This window comes from Adiantum capillus-veneris, chromosome 5, assembly GCF_014529385.1.
Source record: "Adiantum capillus-veneris isolate H3 chromosome 5, ASM1452938v2, whole genome shotgun sequence".
NCBI lineage: Eukaryota > Viridiplantae > Streptophyta > Polypodiopsida > Polypodiales > Pteridaceae > Adiantum > Adiantum capillus-veneris.
The window spans coordinates 22,028,866-22,034,900 of NC_140935.1; the positions used below are offsets into that span (position 1 = coordinate 22,028,866).

Below are 6,035 nucleotides of genomic sequence, written 5' to 3' on the forward strand. Positions count from 1 at the left end.
ATGAGCTGAAAATGGCCTAGTTTTGGTCCAAAGTGACAAAATGGCCCAAAAATTGACACGTCAGCTCATATTTCCGTGGGAAAGAGAGAGAAGGGGGCTTTTTACAGAAAAAACTTGGAATTTATCACTACTGTGTAATGGCTTCCATGGTTGCTCAATCTATGTGTAGGGCAGTCCCGCCTCTTCACAATCTTGTATCTGAGCTTGTGAGGGAGTGAATTAGGGTTTCCCCTAAGATCAAAATGGTGTGTGGGCTTCACTTTAGAATCTCATAAATCTCTACAAAATCAAAAAATTGTCATCGTGAAAATGGAAGCTCGAGCATTCCTTTCAACTGTTTGATGCTACGACTATGTAATTGGGGGCGAAGCTACATGATACCATGAAAGAGGTTTGGGTTTTAATTGAGAATTGTGCTTGTATGAGCATTGAGGTTTCATGGCTGAAACTTTAGTGTTTTCAAATGGTCTTTTAAAGTGAAAGTGAATGTGATTTGATGATCCTCTTATCATAATCTCAACTACAAAAAGAAGCAATTTCCAAACACGATAGGAAAGAGTGTTTGTGACTTTGGTGTCACGAATGCTCTTAGATTCTCTGTCACCCTTAGAAAGACGGTTGGTGATTCTCCACAAACGCTTTTTCATAAAGTCTTTGTGACTCTCATCACGAACTCTTACAGCCAAAGGTTTTGCGCCTTCCCAGCTAGACCGCACACATTCCGACAACATCGTGTACGTACTTGCAAACAACAAGGACAAAAATTTGTTTGCATAATCACCATGTTAGTTTTGACGTAATTATCCATTGATTTAGCAAGTTATTTTAGTTCAGAAAGAAGTATCCCTTGCTTTAACCATTTATTTTTAGCTTTTAGGCCTTGGTCTTGATGTTATAGTCCCTGCTTTGCTCACAAAAAGTAGTACTGCACTCTGCACTCTCTGAAAATCATAGGATACTGCTTTGTCTTCCCTTTTGGGAAGGAGGTCCTCGTCCCCCGGTTTTTCTCATAGTGTTCAACATCATAAGCTTCTACAAGCTTGGCACCATGCACCTAGCTAAGGTTGAGGTGCTTGCCCACAAAACCTCATGAAATTGTCTTAATTCACAATGTGAGAATAATTGTGGGAAGGTATTGAAAGCTTCCTGTATCTCCAGCCTGGCTTGAATGGTGCCCAAGGAATAATGCGATGGTGCGGCTTGGATCAGCCTCTCCTGATTGCTGCATCGACATCTCAAAATTCCTACGAATCTCTTTGTGCTTGAAACTCTCATCGATCTGACTGTTAGTAACGGTTTGGATGTCTTATGCTGTATTGTCTTTAAAGCTGGTTGAAGACAGCTTGTCATCTTCAAAACTTAGCAGCCGGTTGTGGCTGCTAAGTTTTGAAGATTTGCGCATGAAGGAAGAATGAAGCATTGAAAAAAAAAAAAGCAGCGCGTGTATATAATATATCTCATAGCTAGCACGTGAGAATATATAAGCTAATATAGCTATATTATAGAACACTGCAGTATGGCGCAGCTTGCAGAAGACATAGCTGATCATCTGATAGGTGTTCCCATTGTCCACAGCAGCTCGCTCTCTCTCGCTCTCTCTTTCTCTCACTCTCTCTCTCTCTCTCTGTGCACCACGTCGCTCCAGTCTGCCCGTCACCCCGTGACTTCCTTAAGAGCGACAATCAACATGATCCTTTGAGATCACTTATTAGTAAGTAGCTCCACACAAGGACAGTACATGGCATACTTTTGTCAGAAGGGATTCCTTGCTCCTGAGTCCTAACGGGTAAAGAAGGCGCTTTAACTTCCTCCTAACTGCGCTTTGTTACCTTGCAAAAGTATGCAGTATTGCATGCATGCACTATAAATATAGAGTTGCCTGAAGGGGTCCGTAAGATTCCTCATCCTATTCAATTCTCGACTCCGCTTTTGTCCCAACTTAAAGAAGCCGCCAGCGCAGTACAGCTTCCTGCGTTTCCAAAATCGACGATTTTGCTGCAGATTTGGCCCGACTTTTGGTCTTTAGAACACATGCTCTGCTTGATTTGGAAAGATTCCCGGTAATGCGGTGATTATTATCGCTGCGACACGCATTCATACGCGGGATTTCTGTGTGCAGGAAGAGGTGAGAATGCCCAACACTTTTATACGTGGACCACAAAGATTTGGTTGACGTGGAGGGTGGTTGACATTTTTTGACTGCTGTAAACCGACAGCAAGGGAGTATTTGCAGGTGGAACTCTTGCCTTTCTTCCGTCCGTGCTCACTGCCACGCCTGCTTAAGAGATCCGCAAGATCGTGTTTCCTTCGTACTGCAGGGAGCGAATATTTGAGTCACGACGGCTGCGAGCGAATTGTTTCCATTGACAATCTTTTATCAAGACATCATCGAGACTGCTCACGCACCGACATAATTTTGCTCGCTAGCTGATGGCACTCCACTGGATAAAATAGAAAATAGAAGTGAATCTAGGAAGATTCTTTCGTGACAATTGCAGCTACAAAATCTCTTTTAAAATAAAATGAAGGTGAGTACCCAAACACCAACCAAAATAAGAAGTAGCAAATTTGACACAATTTCCTCTCTCTCTCTCTCTCTCTCTCTCAATAGCAGAACCCTAGCCGCAAATCGAACTGCTCTCCTGTGTCCCCCCAGAGCGAGGGGTAGCCCTGTGGGAGGCGTTAAGAATAGCCTCCCCCCCCCCCCCCCCCCCTCTTACCCGGTGATTCTTGAGCAAAGGCCCAACACAACAGATCATTCACTGGAGGATGCCTGGTGCAGCGACTTGCAAAGACTGAGCCCCCAACACAGCTCGTAGAAACGCTGTCGGTGAAGCTCTGTCGAGTCCATTTTATACACACAGTTCTCTTTTGGAAGCCTCAATCAAAGACTACCTTAGCTACCTTACTTTAGGTATCTTTCCCACCAGTAAACCTTCACTGTTTTTTCAGCCCATATTCAAGTGCAATGTCAGCTTTTGCTACACTAGCCTCAAACACCCGCAAGAGTTTTCTTCCCGTGGCGACTGCTCCAAGGAAGGATCCCATAGCCAGTTTGTCGTGCCGTGGCACGTTCTTGATGTGAAACTAAAATATCTACCTCACTCTCAATGCTTTTGTTATGTGGGACTGAATGGTATAATGTACATAGTGTGATATATGCGAAAACAAATGCCACGGTTGTGGTCGTGTACATACCTTGTCGGGCGGGCGAGGCCCTAGACGTAGCACTATAGCATGCTTTTTCACATAGATATATGTCTAGCCTGCTTTAGGAATGTTCAAATGTCAGGTGTTTCGAAGTGGCACGCTCGTTTTGCCTAGAAAGTTCAATGCGGATGATGTTGGCCAAAACTAGCAGGTTTCATGCACGGGCGTAAACGACGTGTCCAACGTGCTTATCAAGTAGCAAAATGAGGTTCAACATGAAATTTGAGCCCAATGGGATTTTTCCACAAGTTTAGGGATTTTTCCCAACTTGCACTATGAAAATCTCCAAGTGTTGATCGCGTTGTTTTATAGTGTTTTGTAGAGAAAAGGTGCAAATTCAAGTAGAGAAACAAGAAAGAGGAGGGCCAGGGTTTTTTTTTGTGTTTAAAATATTACTGCGACTGTTTTCGCTATTATTATCGCGTGTATTACCGTTGTTATTACCGTTGTTATATCTGACAGCCAAATTTAGCACCTAAACTTTCAAATTCTGGTTGAAACCACCCCCCCAACCCCCCCCCCCCCCCCCCCCCCCCCTCCCCCCCGCGCCCTCCGCCCCTTCAAATTTCGGTGTTTCCCTTCTCTCAATATAAATTAAAGAATATTGTATAAAATTTTCAAATTTTAAAAAGAAGAGAAAGAAAGAGAGAGAGAGAGAGAGAGAGAGAGAGAGAGAGAGAGAGAGAGAGGGAGGGGGGGAGGGAGGGGGGGATATAAGATTACACTTGGTTACAACTAAAATAATCACTGTCAATTGATTAACATAATTGAGAATATTCTCAAATCTAAAGAGAGAAAGAGGGGGGAGAGAGATGAATGGATTACACAACCAAAAAACTTCATAACTACATTGCCTTCATCATGTTCGAGTTCGTCATCCTCCATCTTATCATCTTCATCATCATGACAATCATCCTCGCTAAGACTTGTTGCTATCGGACTTGGTTCATCGACCTCCCTCTCCTCTGTTTCCACCTCATCCAAAGTCGGAGGTGGAAGAGGGTCAAAGATAGTCTCCACTTCATTAGTGGAAAAAATGGTTCTCCCTTGAGGTGTTACATGAATTACGAACCAAAGTTTTGGTTGGTGGATTGCTGGGATATAGATGACCTATAAAATAGAAGCTCAAAGTGAGTAACATTGGTATAACTAACGCTACAAGCAAATAAGAATAAAAAAGGTACATGTCACTCACCTGCTCATAATTGCGCGGTAAAACTAAATTTTCATACCTCCCTATATGATGCACACTAGAGTCTACCATGTAGAGTCCATTCTCATGTCGTCTAGACACATTTGCAAACCAGTTGCACTCGAAGATGAAGGTATGAAAGGTTCTAAAATTAACCTTTAGTATCCTTTCAATAGTTCCGTAGTACTTGGCTTCACCACCGTCTGTGTCAAAGTTGCCCATGATGACATAATCTATGGTGGTTCTATGCTCGTCAATGTGGCGCGTACAAAAGTGACGAACCTTTGACCACGCAGAGTTAAAGGAAAGGCACTACAAAATAGAAAAATATATATTGATTTATCAAATACATATTAAAGATAATTTCAAAAAATAGCGTTACAATATGGTTTAGGTATATGAGTACTATACCTTTGGAATGCAGCCTCGTGCATGCTCCCATTCTTTGCAGGTGATGTCTTCTCTGCGTGCTTTTGTCTCGGTGATTCTCTCATGAATCCACTCTGCACTAATGAGATCTGGGAAACATGCAATGTGTCTAGGCACTAGGGGTGCCGTCCTTCCTCCATGTGCTTGTTTCCATGATTCCCTCTCTTGCAAACGCCTTGGCTTTGCCACTCTCCACAAGTCCACCCACTTGGTCATAATCTTTGCATTGAGAATACAAAAGTTATTGACCACTCGGGATAGATTCATATCCATGTTAAGTAGTTTCCCCTTTCCACTTGGCAAGTGTGAAGTCATCCTTGCATCTTCCTCGTCGGATCACATGCAAGGCATTGAAGGATCAACTTGTACCAAATACTCTGATATGTAAACAAATGCGTCTTGAACGATCCACCCTTCGGCCATACATGCCTCTGCTTGAGACCGTAGCCGCACAAAATCTTTGAGAGTCTTTAAAAACCTCTCTAAGAAGAACATCCATCATGCGTGCACTACTCTACATATAGCAATCTCCTCCACCATGTGAACCAAGAGGTGAATTTGACTAAGAAGGACCGATCGAGAAAATGCATCTTCAATGGCACACACAGTTTCTGTTGCAAGTGTTTGAGCAGCAGGGATAGCATCTATTTCCGTTTCCTTGGATCTCACAAATCTGCAAGAAAACACAAAAGGATACACTAAGTGCTAGTTGAAGTTATTGTGTACATAAAAAAGGTGTATTTGAGTGGAGTATTGTGGTGTACCTTACTAGTTCTCCTAGTTTGAAAATAGCACCCCTGACTTTCTTGTCCTGACATATACACATACTCACCGGCAGAATAAACTAGAATGTAAATCAGGGGAAGGGAAAGTGAGTGATAGTCATACGCACATACTATAGATAGAATAGGGAGTATGAAGTTTACCTGAAGCATCATGTGCCAATCATGGGACTTCAAACCATACAATTGAACGCTTCCACCGTTCTTCGCTTTTGTGAAAGCTCCCTTTAGCGACCTCATGTATCCTATTGGTGTGCGAATAGACACAATAATACCCTTCACTTTGTCTAATTCCTCTTTGGCTAGCATCCATGGTGCTTTAGGAAGCACAATATTTCTATTTGGGGCACGACATGGAGTAGCAGAGGCGGAGAGACGTTTTCAAAGCGTCAAATCCTCCCTCGCACCCAAAGAGTCCTTCT

The 6,035-nt window shown here is 42.9% G+C and overlaps 1 pseudogene; it reads right to left on the reverse strand.

The window, feature by feature from the left end:
* Positions 1 to 4,234: 4,234 nt before the first annotated feature.
* Positions 4,235 to 5,769, reverse strand: LOC147456993 (uncharacterized; annotated as a pseudogene).
* Positions 5,770 to 6,035: the final 266 nt, after the last annotated feature.